The sequence below is a fragment of the Chiloscyllium punctatum genome, chromosome 15 (assembly GCF_047496795.1).
Source record: "Chiloscyllium punctatum isolate Juve2018m chromosome 15, sChiPun1.3, whole genome shotgun sequence".
NCBI lineage: Eukaryota > Metazoa > Chordata > Chondrichthyes > Orectolobiformes > Hemiscylliidae > Chiloscyllium > Chiloscyllium punctatum.
The window spans coordinates 15,373,300-15,394,352 of record NC_092753.1 but is presented as its reverse complement, the minus strand read 5'-3'; positions in this window follow the sequence as shown (position 1 = coordinate 15,394,352).

The following is a 21,053-nucleotide window of genomic DNA, read 5'->3' as shown; positions in this document are numbered from 1 at the left end:
CCCTTTCAGTCTCGCAGCTGCAAGAGAAATACATCAGCAAAGGAGGCCAAAAGGACAGTGCAGGGAGACTATATTTGCAACTGAAGAGAGAATAATTAATCAGAGACAAGAATTGTGACAGGAAGTTTGTGTTTGATAACTTTGTTGAAATTTTTGAGGTGGTAACCTGGCGTGTGGATGAGGGCAGTGCATTTGATGTGGTCCACATGGACTTCAGCAAGGCTTTTGGGAAAGTTCCTCATGAAGATTGGTCAAGACAGTAAGAGCCAATGGGATCCCAGGTAAAGTGACACGCTGGATGTAAAACTGGCTGAGAGGCAGGACGTTGTCTGGGCAGGAGGGGCTGAGCAATGAGGAAGGATTGGGAAGGCTGGGGCTATAAAGTCAATAATCAGGGTGACATGAATATATTCGGATTTGGAATACACAGTCGAATAGAGTGACACATTTTCGACTCAATGGTATGGTATGAAAAGTATGTGAGGCAGAAAAGTGAAAGGATTTGCAGCCAGACAGACACCCTCAGACAGAGCTGTTGTAAAAGGTATCCACATAGACGTGGAAAACTATTTACAATAACATGCCAACAGTGCCACAAGTACATATTCTTTCTCATTCTACAACCAGTTCTAGGTACCTTCCTGGGGTCTGCGGCTGGGCTGGAGGAAACCTGCCCTACACTGGAGCCCACTGCTCTCGGAGGGTCTGGTTGGGTGACCCTGGGGATGGGTGTGTCCCCAGGACCCTCAAATGCTGATGATCTGGTGTTGCATTGCCATTGGTGCTGAGCTCCTTAGGTTAGAGTGATGGAGTGTCGATCTGGTGCACATACCCAGCAGACCCTGTGCCTGCTGAACCTAGCTCTCTGTGGCAGACACTACCCTCTCCATGGAGGCAGCCACTCACACGCTGGAAGCTGCTAAAGGCATCGGTGCAGCCCTGCAACTGTTGTGGCTGTTTGCTGAGTGCCTCTGCCAAGCCTGTCTGCTGTTCCTGTGTTTGCTCAGGCATGTCAATGTGGTCCCAGATAGCTGACCCCCGTGTTGTGACACGTTAAGGTGCAATGCACATTGGGGGCCCTGGAGAATGATGACAGCAATGAACAACACTTCATTCTTGGTCACTGAGACCTGGAAGTTTCAGCATCTCTGTCGGAGCGGTCCCAGTCTTCTCCAGAGAGGGGCAAGACTCCCTTCTTTGAAGGGTTGGGGAGCCAAATGTCAGGGACCCCACTCGAACATCCTGGCCCCTGTTTAACCTGCTTTCTGTCTGGACAGAGTGAAAAGGGGAAAATGGAGTGAGTTGAAAGTGGGTGGTACAGCTATTGGTGCTGCTGCACTGGAACAAATGTGGTAAGGTGCCTGAGTGAGTGGTCAGGCAGCACATAGCCCATGCCTGAGGGTTATGACGGTGGGGGTGGGGGGGCTGATTTGGGATGGTGAGAGTAAGTGAGGGGAGCTGCTGTATTAGAGGAAGTGGCAGCACTCAAGCCTTGGTGTAGAGCTCGGTGCAGTCCCAGAGATAGTGATTGGAAGGTTGCAGAAAGAAGATGGTACCACTTACCCTGATGGAGTGGAGAAGGTCATCGCCCTGCTCACAGTGTTGCTGGGCATTCCCTGAGACAGATGAACCTCTGTCCAGGCTGATAGAGTCTGGGATCATGGCCTCCTCTGGCAGTCTAGGTTTGATGAGGACATCCGTCCTTCTCTTCCACTCCAACTGACAGGTCCCTGTCTGCTCCCAGCTCCTCGGCAGCACATTCAGGATCAGGCTCTATACTTCACAAGGCCGCTGGCTCACACTCTCATGAAATGGTGTCCAGCTGGGCATTAAAAACGGTGCCAGACGGGTGTGAGCTGGAAGCAGCGTGCTTGTCAGGTAATTCCCTGAGAATGACACTCACTATCCTGACCAACACTCCAAGTCAGCTCTAGGCCCAGGGAAAGAAGAGTTTAAAATCGGGACTGTTTTCTTTTGGCTCTTTCTTTTATTTCTTCTCTTTTGTTTATATCTGGCTTTATATTCAGTATTTAAAGATGGCACCTGAGAATGGTGACTTTTTAAACCTTTCTCTGTATTCCTGCACTTGAGTACACGTGACAATAAAACTGAATTCTGACTCAGATTTAAGTCATTGATATTGGAGCTTAAGTCAAAATAAGGACAACTTTCATTATACAATTAGATTCCTGCACTGTGGAAACAGGCAGCCAGTCCACACTGACCCTCTGAAGAGTAACCCAACTAGACCCATTTTTCTCCATCCATTGCACCTAACACTATGGGCAATTTAGCCTGTCAAATTCACCTGATGCACACATCTTTAAACAGTTGGATGAAACCCATACAGACATAGGAAGAAGATGCAAACTCCTCATAAACAGCCACCTGAGGTTGGAATTGAACCTGGTACCGTGAGGCAGCAGTGCTTACCACTGAGCCACTGTGAGTCATAATGATCTGAGATGCAATTTCCTGAAAACATTTTAAAAACAGATCCAAAAGGAGTTTACAAGGGAATTGGCAAGTACTTGAACAGCAAACATGTGTCCAGCTGTGGGGAAGGAGAGGGAGAGAGCAACTCATTCTGTTACACAGTGACCTGTGTACAATGAGCCTGTAATGTTTCTATCATTCTGAGGTTCTGTGAATCAGGGAGAGATCGAAAAGGAAGAGGACCCAGCAAAAAGAAAAGAGACAGGAAAAGTAAGACGTGGAAGAGGGAGACACAAAGTGATAGAAATAAATTTTTAGAGCGGAATTGGATAAAAAAACCAGAAGGTGGTACAAAGGCTGCTCAGATTGGTACTTTTTCACTGAAGTGGAGGAGGTTTGGAAAATCACGTGGGACAGAGATAAAGTGAATGGCAGCTTTCCTTGGCTACGGGTGGGCCATTTTTAAGGGGACATTTTTAAAGGTATATCGAGGAAGATTGAAAGAAAATAAAAAAATTTTTTTTTCTGGTACTTTATTCTGATTGAAAGGAGTTCAATGAACCTATTTGTTCAGTGACTGTAATTAATGTCAATCTCTGTGGGCCCTAATTGAGTCACTGGATGGATTCCTCCATCTATTAATAAATGAGTCTCAGCTACAACATTCCTTGAAACAGGGAGAGATGACAGATCAGAATCTGAGGAGAGCAGACTGCTAATGTTCCCACAATGGGCCGGAGTCTCTCTGGGACAATTGACTATTTTTCTGCAAAATATCAACAGATGTATTTGGAACATCGGATTCAATATGTACTTCTGATTATTCAATACATTTACTATCCGACTCTCGCTGCTGTTGGTATTCCTAGTAAGTGTCTCTCTCTGGCTAGTAATTCTATGAATCATGACTTAACTTTGTTATTGTTCTTGTCATTTGCCATTCTCCTGCTTGCTGATCCTGCTGTAACTAAGTCTCTATCTCCCCCCCCAGTAGATTCATAAACTACTAGACTCCTGTTGTTCTCACTTTAATCTTGAGAAGACCCATACCATTGTCTTTGGTTCCCATCACACATTCAGTTTCCTGTCATTCTCCTTCATGCATCTCCCTGGCTTCAGGCTGAACCAAAATGTTTGGAAACTCAGTGCTCCCTTTAACCTGAACCTGAGGTGTGACCCCGCATCCTCTCCATTGCATTACCATCCCCTCTGTAATATCTCTGTCTCCTGCCTGCTTCATCCGGTATGCTGCATACTACACCGTCTGTGGGTTTGATAAATCCAGACTCAAGTATTCCACTGATATCACCTTCAGCCTCACAGTGTCAAACCTCAATAAACCAGAACTCACCCAAAGTTCTGCTGCCCTGCCTGGACTCCCATCACGTTCAGTTTACCATTTGCCTTTGTGCGTTTCACCAACAAGAGTTCTTGCTCCAACATCTTCTCGTTTTTGTGTTCAAATTCTTTCAAGGTCTGACCTGTCCAATTATTCCCATTCCCGGGTGCTCTCCTCATCATCCACTAAATAGTGTGGTCGACTCATACAGAACGGAAACTGACCCCTCAGTCCAACCAATCCATGCTGACCATAATCCTAAACTAAACTAGTCCCACCTGCCTGTGCTTGGACCATATCCCACCAACCCTTTCCTATTCATGTACTTATCAAAATGTCTTTTAAACATTGTGACTGTACCCACATCCACCACTTCCTCTGGAAGCTCATCTCCCTCACGAACCACACTCATTGCAAAAAAAAATTGCCCCTCATGTTTTTTTTGTATCTTTCTCTATTCACCTTAAAAATATGCCCCCTTAAAAAAATGCCCCACCTGAGGCCGGGCAAGTGATGGAAATGTTAGTAGGGGAGCACTTTGGAACCAATGAACACAATTCCATAAGTTTTAAAATAGCTATGGAAAGTATAGATCTGGGTCATAAGTTAAGTTCTAAATTCGGGTAAGGACAAATTTGATAGCATTAAATCAGAACTTTCAGAAGTGTTTGGAGAAGGCTGTTTGCAGTTCAAATGAAGTCTGGTAAAGTGGGAACCTTTCCAAATTGAGTTAATGAAGAGTTCATGGCCAGTATGGAAGAGTGATGGATAAAGACGGCAAGAGTAGAGAGGCCTGAATGACTTGAATTATTGAGGCCCTGGTCAGGAAAAATAATGGGACATATGATATGCCCAGGCAGTTGGGATGTAGTGATCCTTGAGGAGTATAGGTGGTATTGGAATACACTTAAGAGAGAAATCAGGAGGGCTCAAAAGGAACACAAGATGGTTTTGGCATATAAGGTAAAGGAGAATCCAAAGAGATCGGAAAAGTTCATGAAGGACAAAAGAGTAACGAGGGACAGAATAGGACCTCTTAAAGATCAACAAGTTCATCGATGTGAGGAGCTACAAGAGATGGGTGAGATCCTTTCAGGAATGTTTCTTGGCAGTGTTTTCCATTGAGAATGCAGAGATGTTAGGGAACCTGGGGAAGTAAATAGTGATGCCTTGAACAGAGTCCACATTCCAGAAGAGGAGATGCTGGAAATCAAAAGACACATTAAGGTAGATAAATCCAGGGCATCTGATGAAGTGTATCGTAGGACCTCGCGGGAGCCATGGAGGAGATACCTGTATCATCGATAAACACAGGTGAAGGGACCAAGGTTTGAATAGTGACTAATGTTGTGAGTATTTAAGAAAAACTGAAGAGAAATGCCTGCGAAATACAAACCAGTGAGCATGACATCTAACGTGGGTACGTTGTTCGAGGAATTCTGAGAGATAGGATCGAAAGGCATTTGGAGAGACAAAGACTCATTTGGGATAGTCAGCATGGCTTTGTGTGAGGGACATGGGAAATCATGTCTCACAGATTTGATTAAGATTTTCGAAGGGGTGACTAAGAAAGTAGATCAGGGCACTGTGGTAGATTTGATGTATATGGATTTTAGAAATGCCTTTGACAAGGTACTGCATGGTAAGTTGGTGAGTAAGGTTAAATCTCACAGAATCCAGGGAGAGCTAGTCAAGTGGAGACATTATTTGGCTTGAAGGTAGAACACAATGGGTGGTGTTCGAAGGTTGTTCTTCAAACTGGGGAACTGTGACCAGTGGTGTGCCACATGGAGTGGTGTTGGGTATGCTGTTATTCAGCATTTCTTGAAATAAGTTGGATAAGAATTTATGAGATGTGATTATAAGTTTATGCATGCCATAAGATTGGTGATATAGTGGACAGTGAAGAAGATTACCTGGGGATACAGTGAGATCTTCATCAATTGGGCCATTGGGCTGAGGAATGGCAGATGGAGTTTAATTTAGATAAATGCGAGGTGTTGCAATTTGCTGGGTCAAACCAGGGCAGGACTTACCCAGTCATTGGTCAGACCATAGGGAGTGTTATACAACAAAGAGACCGAGAGGTACATGATCATTGCTCCTTGAAACTGGAGCCACAGCTAGGCAGGGTGGTCAAGAAGGCTTTCAGAATGTTTGCTTTCATTGAGGAGAGTATTGAGTATCAGAGTTGGGATGTCTTGGTGCAGCTGTACAAGGTGTTGGTGAGGCCACAGTTGAAGTTACTATGTGCAGCTATGGTCACCTTCCTATCAAAGGGGTAAGATTAAACTGGAAATGGTCCAGAGAAGATATACTGGGATGCTACCAGGATTGGAATGTTTGAGTTTTAAGGAGAAGCTGGAGAGGTTGGGACTTTTCACTCTGGAGACTAGGAGACCGAGGGGTGACCTTAGACCATAGAACATTGAACATTTCAACACAATACAGGCCTTTCAGCCGTCAATGTTGCTTCAATGTGCAAAACCAATCTGAAGCCCACCTGACCTACCCTATTCCATGTTCATCCATATGTCTATGCAATGACCACTGAAATGCCCTTAAATTTGAAGAATCTATTACTGTTGCAGGGATGCCATTCCATATTCCTACCACTTTGAGTAAAGAAGCTACCTCTGACATCTGTCCTATATCTATCATCCCTCAATTTGAAGTTATGTCCCCTCGTGCTAGCAAACACCATCCAAGGAAAACTGTTTTCACTGTCCACCCTATCTAACCCTCTGACTACCTTATATGCCTCAATTAAGTCACCTCTCAACTTTATTCTCTCTAATGAAAACAACCACAAGTCCATCAGCGTCCCTCCCTACCAGGCAAAATCCTAGTAAGTCACCTCAAAAACTTTCCAGACGTTCCACATCCTTCCTATAATGCGGCGAACAAAACTGTACACAATACCCAAGTTAGGCCACACCAGAGTTTTGTACAGTTGCAGCATGACCTCATGGCTGCAAATCTCAATCCCTCTGCTAATAAAGGTTAACTGATCGTATATCTTCTTAACAACTTTATCAACCTGGGAGATAACTTTCAGGAATCTACGTACATGGACAAAGAGATCTCCCTGTTCTTCTACACTACCAAGCATCTTAATATTAGCCCAGTACTCTCCACTCCTGTAACTCCTTCCAAAGTGAATCACCTCACACTTTTCCACATTGAACTCCATTTGCCACCTCTCAGCCCAGAGACTCCAGCCAAGTGATCTTGCCTTTTCAAGGGGCCTCCCATTGCATGGACTTGCAGATACCCCACCCCCACCCAAGGCCACACATCCAAACACTTACCCTGATGGCCTCATGTTCAGTTGCAGCCATCTTCATTTCTGAGTCACAGCTGGATGGAAGGCAAGAGCAGGCTTCCCTCAGACACTGAGTTCCAGCCTCCTACTCTGCATACAGGGGAACACTCAAGGAAAAATTGACCCTTCTTCTTAGCACCACCCTCACTCTGTTAACCTCTCAGATTTCATCCCTCCCCGAGTCCCCACCCAACCCACCTGCATCTACGTACCCTCCAGACCTGACCCCAGTCCCATTGGGTCGATATGCCAGGGCTGGGAATGCACTGGCCCCCTCCTTGTATCCAGGGTGTTGCTGACTCTCACTGAACCCCTCCCCCTTACATAGTGAGTTGCCTCCCTTCAGCAGCATCATTCCCCAGCTTCCCAACTCCGATTCCCACTATTATGTTTCCCAGCCGTCATTTCACAGGAGTGGCCTCTTTGGCAGTGCCCAACGAGTGGCTCAGAGATGTCCCAGGATGGTGTGTGGTGAGACTGACACATGTTGGATTCCAATGTCTGTGACCATGGGCTGTGTGCGGTCACCACCCACAAACCGTACCTTGAGCTGTTGGCGCCGGGGTTCCAAGCTGGAGGGCTGGAGGAACAAGCAGTGAGCTGGAGTCACCAGGTTCCCAGTCTGACTTCCACATCGGGAATACTCAGTGTCTAGTTTCAGTCCAGTAGGTGGTAGAATGGGAATCTGCATATTAATCAGGTGAGATTTGGTGTTAATGTGGGTAATAACGAGCAATGTCAAGAAAGGCCTCTCACGTTCGCCCACCTTGTTCTTACCTTTGTATTGCTCGCTAGGTTTCTCTTGTAGTCAAATTGTTCACTCCTGTTAATCTTTTAGTCATTCTTTGCAGATTTTTATTTTCTGTTCCTGACCTACCAGCCAATGTTTCACAATTATCTGATTTTTATTGAAGTTTAATGCCAGTTTTAACGTGGATGGCGGCTGCTCCATTTGAAATTTTTCCTTTCTCATTTTGCGTGTCTTTCATCTGTATATTCTGAATTCTGTCCTTAAATTCGTGCCACCATTGACTTACCTCTTTTCCCTGATCTATTTTGTTTGCTTTACTTGCATGCTTACACATCTACCCTCACTTACATTTACAATACTGGTCTTAGGCCCACTCTTCTGTCCTTCACACTCTGTTTCACAATAACCTTTAACTGTTTCTCCCTCACATATTTCTCCAGTTCCATATTTATAATCTACTATTGAATCGATACGTGTCACTCTATTATTCTGCGTATTCCAAATCCCAATCACTCATCGTGTATAATAAATATGTTCATGTCACCCTCTGCTTCTCTTGCCGATCATATTAAATCTGTGTGCTCTGATTATTGACTTTATAGGTCTTTAGGAGCATAGGAAATGGAAGAAAACCTTTCAGCCCATCAAGCCTGTTCTGCCATTTAATTTGATTGTGGCTGATTGGTCACTTCAATGCCTTTGACCCAGACTATCCTCATAACTCTTTATGTGATTGATACTGACAGTTTTCTTCTGGCCTACCCATCACATCGTTATGGCCTCCTTGTCTTCTCCCAGTCTACTTACAACATCCCTCTTGCCCCTAAAACACTCCTGGACCTGTCTGCAATGGTTGACTTGGCTCCTCCCTCTGGCTCTCCCTCCTAGACCTGACCTCCATCCACCTGCTCCTCGCCCTCATCCACCTACTCCCAGAGAGACCCTCACTGGCAGCAATTACCGAGCTGCATGCTGACCCACCTCCAAACCCCAATTACTGATCACAAGTTGTTTCTCTCTTCCATTTGTCACTGATAGATTTACTGATGAGCCTATCAACCCCAAGCATGGAGAGAACTAGCCTGTGATTGGAGGAGAAGTTGTTCTCCATTCTCACCAGATTCTCGGGACTATTGGATAATTAAAACCAGTGCACCTGCTATCACATCCAGTATTTTTGTGAAAAACATTGGATGCACTTTGCCAGAACCTGGGACATATCAGTCTTTGGTTCTAAAATTTTTTGAGCAACATTTTCATCACAATTGTAATTGTGCCTAATTCATCCCTTCCTTTCAACTTGTTATTTGTACTTTTTTTCTGGCATGTTGTTTGTATTCTGGATACAGACACAAAATATCTGTTCAATAAACCCCCTGTTTCTTAATGTTCCATTATTAAATCATTACTGGATATAATAACACTTTTGAATATCTCAATAATGACTGTAACGTCTTGACTGTAAATGTAATAAGGTGTAATTTTACTTTCAGCCTCACATAACATGTTCTTGTTTATCTTCCTTTCTCATAGTTAACATAGTGACAATTGTGATTCTGTCGCAGAGAAAGTGTGATCTTTCTAAATGTGTCACTCGCTACCTGGTGGCCATGGCAGCAGTGGACTTACTGCTCATGATCATTGATCTGATAGTGAGACACATTCCAATTATTTATAAAACTGAATTTACATTTCTGAAAACCATCCCCGTGTGTAACATCCATGCCGTCCTGGTTTTTGCAGCTATGGACTGCTCTGTCTGGTTCACGGTCGCTTTCACCTTTGATCGATTTGTGGCCATTTGTTGTCAAAAGATAAAAGGCAACTATTGCACTGAGAAAACAGCAGCCATGGTTCTGGGAACAATAACTGTGGTCAGCTGTTTAAAGAACATTTCCTGGTATTTTATGCTAACACCTTGGTATAAGCTGAGGAACCAGCCTTGGTTTTGTTTGGCTGAAAGGTATGTTATGTTATCGCGAGTCTGGGGATCAATTGAGCTTATTCACTATATTCTGACCCCAGCACTCCCATTTGTTCTGATTCTGCTGCTCAATGCTTTCACTGGGAGGTATATTTTAGTGGCCAGCAGAGCCCGCAGGAGACTCCAGTCTGACAGCAGGGGGCAGCATCCCAAGGACCGACATTTAGAGAGCAGAAGGAAATCCATCATTTTAATGTTTGTTATCTCAGGGAATTTCATCCTGTTATGGTCAATGTTTCTGGTATATTCTATGTGGAAACGCGTGTATCGTTTGGGGTATAAGTCTGCATTTTTACATTACTTTTCACGAGATATAGGATTCATTCTCCAGCTCCTGAGTTGCTGCACAAACACGTGCATATATGCCGTGACCCAGACTAAATTCAGAGAACAGCTGAAGAACATGGTAAAATACCCTTTTGCTCGATTAGTGCTATTCATGAAATGATGAGATGGACTGATGTATTCTGGGATCACAATTAAACAATCCAGGCACCTTTGGGTCAATGATAAAGACACAGTGAGGTCAGTCTGCTCTCCCTGATGTCTGTGAGACACACAGAGTAGGTTCAGTCAACACTCCCCATGATCCTTGAAACAGGCACAGTACAATCGATCAGACCTTCCTGGATCAGTGAGACATACACAAAGTTTCCCTTTGTTAAGGTGCACAAATTAGCCCTTATCAACACTGTACATCACTTCTTATGTTGAGTCAGAGTCATATATTATGGAAACAGACTCTTCAGTCTAACTCATCCATGCCAACCATCTTCCCAAGCTAAACTATTCCCACCTGCCCGCACTTGGCTCATATCCCTCCAAATGTTTCATATTCATGTACATATCGGAATGTCTTTTAAACCTTGTAACTGTACCCCCACCCACCACTGTCTCTGGCAGTTCATTCCAAACATGAACCGTCCTCTGCCTAAAAAGGTTACCCCTCATATCCTTTTGAAATTTTTCTCCTCACACCTTAAAAGTATGCCCCCGAATTTTGAACTCCCCCTACCTGGGAAAAGACCATTGTCATTCACCTTGTCTACGTCCCTCATGATTTTATAAACCTCAATAAAGTCACACATCAATTTCCTATGCTCCAGTGAAAAAAGGGCTCGTCTCTCCAGTCTACTTTAATATCACAAACCATCCATGCCTGGCAACACCCTGGTAAATCTTTTCTGAACCCTCTCCAGTTTAACAACATCCTTCCTAAAACATGGCATAAGAACTGCACACAGTACTCCAGAAGAGGCCTCACCAACATCCTGTACAAAATCACTATACCATCCCACACTCAACAGCAAAGATCTTGAACTGCACTCCAAAAAATATCCATCAAATATGTTTTAAATTGTCAACACGGATGTAATTTTGAGTGATAACAGTGCATAACAAAAAGCAAAATTATGATATAAAATGGCAACAACAAATGTTACTGAAATCATTGCAGCAAATATGGTTAAACATGCTCACAATAAAGAACATTTAAACTGCTCACTCTGTGTAATATTTAAAAGACAGGGATGACAGTCACTGATGTGACCCAATTAGAACTTGCTCCGTCCTTCTCAGAGGCAATTCAGCATCAGCAGCAAATACCATCTTTACCGATGATGCCCACATCATGTGAATGAATGTCTGTGAAAACATTCTTGAAGAGTTGACACTGGTAAAACTGATAGAAACCATCTGAGTGATAGTCAGTTTACATATTTTAAACTTCATGTCCCACAAATAATACCTGATACAAATAAGAGAAAGTACTTGGTAAAAATATTATTTGATAGTTATTTGGTATTACAGAACTTGAGCATTGCTGGAAAAGACATTTTGACAGAGCTTTTTTCTTTTACACACATTAAGGTAATTTGCAAGAATACAGTTGAACAGGAACATTTTTACTGTAGCAGGGTAGAGTGCTGATTGGTTGGCAAGTAAACTTTAATTTGTATAGCCATTGCTGTGGGGAATGGACCAATCACTGACGATTGATAGTTGACCCCCAGAGTTTGTTGAAATTTTAAACCAAGTAGATTGACTCTGATTAATTACTGCATTGCTCTACAAATAATGAGACAGGGAATGGCTTTTTTGCTGAATTCGAACAGAGGTAATGAATGTTTCTATTCTTTTCATCTGCAAAGAACAGGTTTCTATTAAACTTTGTATCTTCCAGTATGAACAAGGTGAGCACAACTGACAATGCTAACTTACATATAAACATATGAAATTGGAGCAAACATAGACTATTTGGCTCCTCAAGTCTATCTGTGTGTGTGTGTGTCTGTGTAGCTATCTCTGCATGTGTGTGCAATGTACATCCCATGAAAGACCCACCAAACCTCTAACTTAACATCGATGTAAATCTGTTTCATGGGATGGTGTTCAATTAAAAAAAAGTAAAGCACTGCAGATGCTGGAAATCAGAAACAAAAGCAAAAATTGCTGGGAAAACTCAGCAGGTCTGGCTGCATCTGTGGTGCGAAAACAGAATTATTGTTTTGGGTCAGTGACCCTTCTTAAAAAAATGATTGTATATGACAAAAGATTTGTATTTATGCTGAAGATGGGGTAGGTGAGGGAGGCTGAGATAGAGCCCAGAGAGAGAGAGAGAGAGAGAGAAAAACAGTTGAACATTCAAAGGTCTGTGTAAAGGTCAGCCTGGGGGAATGAATAGCTGCTAATGGGAATCATTAGGGGCTGACAATGGGTTGTGTGTGGTAGTATCTTGTTGGGAAGAGATGCCAAAGAGGAGTCTCAAGTTCTCCATTCAACTTCACAATCTATTTTTAATCAAGCTATTTTATCACATATGTGTGATCAGCCAGAGACCACTCCAAACCTGGCTTTCATGTGGGCCAGTCACCCATTTCTACCGAGCTAATATCAATGTCAATGATACTAGCTTCCCCAGTGAGATACAAGATTTGTATACTTTTCGTGTTGCAATAACTACATGCAACGTTGATGTCAGTGTTCCTTCTCCCTTAATCTACACAATCCTGTGAAACACCTGATCAATGATAGACACCTCAATGGACAGGCCAAGGTTCCCCAAGATCTCAAGATGTTTACCAGACATCGTTATCATCAGGCCTTGGGGTCTAAAAATTTACCTTATTGATCTACATTTCAAAGTTAATGGTTATAGTCTTTCTCAGACGTTCCCCAGACTTGCATACCTTGAAGGACGCCTTGAGTTCTGTTATTCAATGTAGTCATTGACATCCATATCAAGTTCTGTTCCTCATCTTGTATTTCCCCTTGGTCTCATCATACAAAGAGATTTTAATTCCAACTAATTGCTATAAGGTTCATAATATTAATTCTAATAGAAATACAGCTATATGTGAAGTTGTATGTTTACACCTGATGTTAGAATTCCTTAGCTAATACATGTTGAGCAGATTCTTTCTCCCCACGTTATACTTGCCTATCACTTAAGGACCTTTTAAATTCTGTTATACAATTTGCTAACCTCGTTACTTGACAAATAAAAGGATATTAATGTTTACTAACTGTTCTAAAAGTTGTACTATCAGTTCCAATAACGTAATATGGTTAGACATAGTGTTGGAATTCTTTAGTCATCGGGTTATGAGCAGCTTCTGTCCCACGTGACTTTGGACGGTTCAGTAAACACTGTCCCCCTCTCTTACAGCTGTACTGTAACTCATTCAAGTCACATCCTGTCATCTAGAATGGAATTTATTGACCCTACTCTAAAGATTTCTACTCGAACTCTTTTATCTAAGAAGGTAACATTCATTTCATTAATAAGACAATAAACTCAATCACACTCCGTCATTACGAGATCATATTTTTCTTTTTTATGCTTGTTAAAATCTTCAGGCTGTCTGTTCCCAGGCATCTCCTATCAGACTATCTCTTACAGATATGTGCAATTGCTATGTTCACAGAACTCCCTGTATGTTAATTTGTCAGATTATTTGTTCAAAACAAACCCTGTTACCTTCAGTTACCTCCTTCTCAAAACTACCTTTGTGCTACCCTAAGACCTCACTTTCATGCTGGATTCAGGAAGCTAATTATGTTATTGCAGCCATATTAAGCGAATGCACAGACATTTTGTGCAACCTCTCACCATGGGATCCCCCAGTAATAACAGCCCAAGTGATGACAATGTCCAATGTGTTAGGCATATGGATAAGGACATTGGAGAAGGTGCTCAAGCCTGAAAATTATTGAAAACTGCATGGTCCCCAAGTAAAAACGTGTTCGCCCAGCCTGCAATGTGGTCTCCCAGTGTAGAGGAGAGCACATTGTGAGCGGTGAATACAATAGACTAGATTGAGTGAAGTGCTGCTCCACTTGGAAGGTGGGACTGGGGCCTTGGGGAGTGAGGACGGAGGGATTAAACACGCAGCTGTTACACCTTCTGCAGTTGCAGAGTTAATTGTCAAAGGGGTATGGGGAGGTTTTGGGAATGGAGGAGGGTCGAACCAAGGTGTCCCACAGTGAATGATCCCTGCAGAAAAGCTGGGAGAATATTTGTCTGGTGGTGGTATCCCACTGCAATTGGAGGAAATGGCAGCTAATGACTCTCTGGATGTGAATGCTGGTATTCGGTGAGGTCAAAGTGGTCCCTATCGGTGCTGTGGGAGGGAAGAGAGGGGGTGAGGGCAGAGGTGAGGGAGATGGGTCAGACTCATGGCTGAGATCCCTGTCAACCATGGTGCCGGGGAATCCTCTGTTCAGGAAAAAGGTGGACATTTCAGAGGCTCCCTTGTCGAAGTTGGCTTAATTGGAACAGATACATCGAACATAAAACAGGACAGAACAGTACAGGCCCTTTGGCCCTCGATGGTGTGCTGAACTTTTGTTCTACTCTAAGATCAAACTAACCCACAAGCCCTTTATTTTATTGTCATCCATGTGCCTAAGAATCGCTTAAATGTCTGTAGTGTATCTAATTCTACTACCATTATTGGCAGTGCATTCCCCACACCCACCACACTCTGTGTAAAGAACCTACCTCTGACATCTCCCCTAAACCTTCCTCCAATCATCTTAAAATTATACCCCCGCATGATAGACATTTCCCTCCTGGGAAAACAGTCACTGGTTGTCCACTCTATCTATGCCTCTCCTCACCTTGTACAACTCTATCAAATAGCCCCTCATCCTTCTTTGCTCCAGTGAGAAATAGCCTAGCTCCATTAACCTTTCTTCATAAGACATGCTCTCCAGTACAGGCAGCATCCTGGTAAATCTCCTCTGCACCCTCTGTAAAGCTTCCACATCTTTCCTATAATGAGGTGACCAGAATAGAACACAATATTCCAAGTGTGGTCTAACCAGGGCTCTAGAGAACCGCAGCACAATATTGCAGCTCTTAAACTCAATCCCCCTGCTAATGAAAGTCAACATACCATTTGTTTTCTTAACAAACCTATCAACCCAGGTGGCAATATTGAGGGATCTATGGAGGTTAGCCCCAAGATCCCTCTGTTCCTCCACACTGTCAAGAATCCTGCCTTTTACCTTGTCATCTGCATTCAAATTCGACCTTCCAAAATGAATCACTACATACTTTTCCTGGTTGAATTCAATCTGCCAGTTCTCAGCCCAGCTCTGCATCCTGTCAATGTCCCATTGCGACAGCCCACCCACACTATCCACAACTCCACCAACTTTCATGTCATCGGCAAACTTGTTAATCCACTCTTCTACTTCCTCATCCAAGTCATTTATAAAAATCACAAAGAGCAGAGGACACAGTACAGATCCCTGCGGAACATCACTGGTCACTGAGCTCCAGGCTGAATACTTGTACCATCTACTACCATCCTCTGTCTTCTATGTGCCAGCGAATTCTGTATCCAGACAGCCGAATATCCCTGGATCCCATGCCTCCTTATGTTCTGAATGAGCCTACCAAGGGGAACCTTAACAAATGCCTTGCTAAAATCCATGTACACCACATCCCTTCCTCTACCTTCATCAAAGTGCTGTGTCACATCCTCAAAGAATTCAGTAAGGGTTGTGAGGCATGACCTGCCCCTCACAAAGCCATGCTGACTATCTCTAATCAAATGATGCTTTTCCAAATAATCATATATCCTATCTTTCAGAATTGTCTCCAATAATTTGCGTACTACCGACATTAGACTGACTGGTTTGTAATTCCCAGGATTACTCCTATTCCCTTTCTTGAACAAGGAAATAACATTTGCCACCCTCCAACCATCTGGTACTAACCCAGTGGACAGTGCAGATGCCAATTGCACAGCAATCTCTTCCCTCACTTCCCGTACTAACCTTGGGTATATCCCATCTGGCCCAAGAGACTTATCTATCCTCATGTTCTTCAAAATTTCCAGCACATCTTCCTTCTTAACATCAACCTGTTTGAGCATATCAGCCTGTTTCATGCTGTCATCAAAAATAACAAGGTCCCTCTCACTAGTGAATATGGAAGCAACGTATTCATTAAGGGCCTCCCCTACCTCCTCCGACTGCAGCCACAAGTTCCCTCCACCATTCCTGATTGGTCCTACCCTCACTCTGGTCATTCTCTTGTTCCTCACATAAATATAGAATACCTTGGGATTTTCCTTAATCCTACCCACCAAGGCTTCTTCATGCCCCCTCTTGCTTTCCTAAGTTCATTCTTCACTTCTTTCCTGGTCACCTTGCAACCCTCTAGAGCCCTGTCTGACCCTTGCTTTCTCCACTTTAAATAAGCTTCCTTCTTCCTCTTGATAGATGTTACACATTGCTTGTTCCTTCACCCTACCATCCCTTCCTTGCATCAATTAGACAAACCTATCCAGCACTCGCAGCAAGTGCTCCCTAAAGAACCCTCACATTTCTATCATTCATTTCCCTGAGAATATCTGTTCCCAATTTATGTTCCACTGTCCCTGCCTAATAGAATTGTAATTCCTCCTCTCCCAATTAAATACTTTCCCATAACATCTGCTCCAATCCCTCTCCTTGACTATAGTAAAAGTCAGGGAGTTGTTATCACTATCACCCAAATGGTCTCCAATTGAGAGATCTGACACCTGGCAAGGTTCATTGCCAAGCACCAAATCCAATATGGCATCCTATCTAGTTGACCTATCTACATATTGCATCAGGAACTCTTCCTGGACATACCTAACAAAAATTGCTCCAAACAAATTATTTGAACTGAGGACGTTCCACTAATATTAGGGAAGTTATAGTTGCTATTGGGGGCCAATAGAAAACTCCCAATAAAGTGACTGCTCCTTTCCTGTTTCTGACTTTTCCACCTATCCTTACCCTCTCGACAAACACCCCTTGATGACCTCCCTTTCTGTAGTTGTGATACTATCCCTGATTAGCAATGCCACTCCATCACCTCTTTTACCTCACTCCAGGTAACTGTGGGAGCTGGTGGGTCTGTAGTGGATAGTGACGGATTCACAAAAATTATATCTCTGAAAGACACAGAGATGAGATGAGCAGCTGTTTTCCCAACCTGCCGTTCCTTACCTGCAAACAAAGACCATCTCTACAGTACTCAAAATAGTGTTCAAACAAGACACTAGCTCTCTCTAGTCATATAACAACAAATGTCTCCAGCATTTCACTGAAACCATGTGATTTCAAAAAAATGCCTTTTTTTAAAATATTCCAATACGAATGTTACCAGGGTTGGACAATTTGAGCTATAACAAAGGCTAAATAGGGTGGGGCTGTTTTCCCTGGAACGTCGGAGGCTGAGGGGTGACCTTATAGAGGTTTATAAAATCATGAGGGGCATAGATAGGATAAATAGACAAGGTCTTTTCCCTGGATGGGGGAGTCAGAACTAGAGGGCACAGGTTTAGAGTGAGAGGGCAAAGATATAAAAGAGACTCAAGGGGCAACTTTTTCATGCAGAGGGTGGTACGTGTATGGAAATGAGCTGCCAGAAGATGTGGTGGAGGTTGGTACAATTATAGCATTTAAAAGGGTATATGAATAGGAAGGGTTTAAAGCGATATGGGCCAAGTGCTGGCAAATGGGACTAGAGTAGGTTAGGATAATAGCTCAGCATGGACAAGTTGGACTGAAGATCTGTTTCTGTACTGTTTTTCTCTATGACTGTATGATCTTGCTTTGATTTTTTTTACAAAGTACAATCTAGATTTCTCCACAGAACTTGAAATAAATCTATTTTCTGTTTCTAACATCATAACTCTCTGGAACTCCTTCAGCCTCAGCTTCAGTATGAGCTGCCTGTGCTAATTTACTTAACCCTGAATCTCATTCCTGAGCTTCAATTAACGAGGACATTCCAAATACCTCTTTGGAGCCATTCTCATGTTTAAACGGAGTTTCAGCTTCCCCAGCATCTGCTCACAGTGACCCCATGATTCTCTGGTGATGTCCTTTGTTTATCATGTGGAGGAGCTGGGTTTGGACTGGCGTGGACATCGTTCAGCCATTTCTCTGGTCATTATACATGATAGACAATACCCAGAACCTGTTTCTGTGACTGTTTTGTCTCTCAGCCTCATCTGGACTCTCGGTGAATGAATGACTTTCATTCCAACCAAACCATTCCTGAGGAATAAATCACCTCTGTCTGTCAGTAATTTCTTAGCTATCTCATCTAGCATTGCAACAGACCTCCCTCTGGATCCTCCGCTCCACGCTTGCAGCCATGCGCCGCTACCTACATTCCCTGCAGTCAGCCCTACCCCAGCTCAGGACAACACTCTCACAGACCTGTAAAGGACCTCTATTGTTCTTCATCCACTGAAGAATCCATACACTAAACAAACAGTTCTTCCTAGCCATATCGGAAATTAAAGGCAGTAAGTACCAAAAACTTTCATGTACTTAACCCCACACTCCGGATTCCTCAAACGTTCCAGTATCTTCCATCAGCCTCCGGAACCGCTCGGGCGCCATTACCCATGCAGCCGCTGCAGCAACTGCCGCCGCGAACCATGACATCACTTCCACCCCCACCGACCATGCAGCCTCTGCGATCGTAGCCCAGACAACCACCTCCACAATCGCCAGGAAGACCATCACTGACAGATTCGCGGCCTCCGCGGGGTCCACAACCACTGGGAACAACACCGTTTCTGCCGTCGTCACAACCACTTCCGCCCACAGAGTTGCCGTCGTCGCATCTACTTCCTCAGTGACGTCACTCACCTGCACAACGACCACACCGCATGCGTCTCCGTCCCCGTGCAGATCCCCGCCCTGTGCTGAACCCCGCCCCCACACCGAACCACGCCCCCACACCTAACCCCACCCCCATGCCTAACCCCGCCCCACACCGATCCCCGCCCCATGCCGATTCTCGCCCCCACGTCGATCCCTGCCCCCACGCAGATCTCTGCCCCCACACCGATCTCCGCCCCATGACAAACCCCCCCCAGGCCTAACCCCGCCCCCACTCCCAGCTCCAGCCCCACACCAGGTCCTAGCTCCCAGCCCTGCTGTATTTTCACCATCCCTCCAGACCTCCACCTCTCTGAGGATGAAAGATCAGTCCTTAGCAGAGGCCTCACCTTTATCCCCCTACACTCCCGGATTAACGAGTTCAACTCGTGGTGAGACATCGAACAATTCTTCTGCTGCCTTGGCCTCTGCGCCTACTTCTTCAACCATGACTCCCGCCCACACTCTAACGACTCCTTTTCCCGCCTCCAACACACCCCATTAACCTGGACACCTTGTGCTGGCCTCTTACCCGCCCTCGATCTCTTCATAGCCAACTGCTGCCGCGACATTATCCGCCTCAACCTCTCCACCCCTCTCACCCACTCCAACCTCTCACCCTCAGAACGTGCAGCCCGCCACTCCAACCCCAACCTCACTATCAAACCGGCAGACAAGGGAGGCACAGTGGTAGTTTGGCGCACCAATCTCTACATTGCTGAGGCTAAACGCCAGCTCGTAGACACCTCCTCCCACCACCAAACCATCATCTCCCAGACCATCCATAACCTCATCATCTCAGGGGATCTCCCATCCACCGCCTCCAACCTCATAGTCCCACAACCCCGCACCGCCCATTTCTACCTCCTGCCCAAAATCCACAAACCTGACTGCCCCGGCCGACCCATTGTCTCAGCCTGCTCCTGCCCCACCAAACTCATCTCTGCATACCTCGACACAGTCCTGTCCCCCTTAGTCCAAGAACTCGTCCAAGTTACACCTCCACACTCAATAACATTCCTTCTGACCTGAACAGGAGAATTTGGGGCAATTCCAAATCTTTAATCCTCATCTTGGCCATTGCCTTCCTTTTACTGTACCACTTCCTAGCTGTTTTGAAGTTGTGAGTGTGACTGAAGAAAAGTTTAATTTTATGGATCAGCTCTGAATCATCGGACTTTACTGCTGCCTGGTGAGCAATTGAATCCCGTTGGTCCTCAACAAGAGTTTATATTATGGATGGTAGTAAGAATTTAAGTTCTTGTAAGAGAATAATCTGTGTAAGAGTTTCATACATGGCTTCAGCTTCTCATGCTCATATCTACTTTGCTTAATTCGTTTGCATTCAATCTCGACTTGCCCAGGCTGTTTCCTAAAACTCCTGACTCTTTGCCTCTAGATGATGTGATATTTCATTAGCTGGAGGACTCAGCCTTTCTTGTATTTCCTCTAAACCCAAGTGCTGTGCCATTACTCTAATTATCTCTGCCATTCTCGCTCTGCCAGGCAATGTTACCTCTAGTTTGCCCACCAAGTCTATCAACATGGTTTTTGAAATTTCTTTGGCTGTCCATGCCATTCCAGAGATTTGTGTCCTTCCCAACTCCACCTTTGGCATCAACAAGGAGAATTGGGTGTTTTCCTTTAGGACTCAGGACAATGACAGTTCAAGGCTGGAGTAGGATTCCTCTTTGGCCTCTTCACTTGCATCAAGGGTTCGGCCTCATGAGCTGAGATGGTGATGTACTGCCTTTGGGTTAGGAGAGCCAAAGGGTGATGGGGTGTTCAATTATCCTACAGCTTGACTGCTTCAGACAGTTAACTCATTTGATTTGTACAGATGACCCAACCCTATGCAGTTGTCCATCTTACTCAGATTTATTCTTTGAGAAGAATGTGTATCGCCAGCTTGATAACTGAGCTGATCTTCTCCTGCTCATTGCGTCCCATTCCATGCAGCTATGTCAATTACTCAGCTCCAGAGTTCCCAGGCTACTGTAAAGATGTGACATTCAGGTCTGTCACTGCCAGGATTATTCCTGAGTGTCCCGAAGTA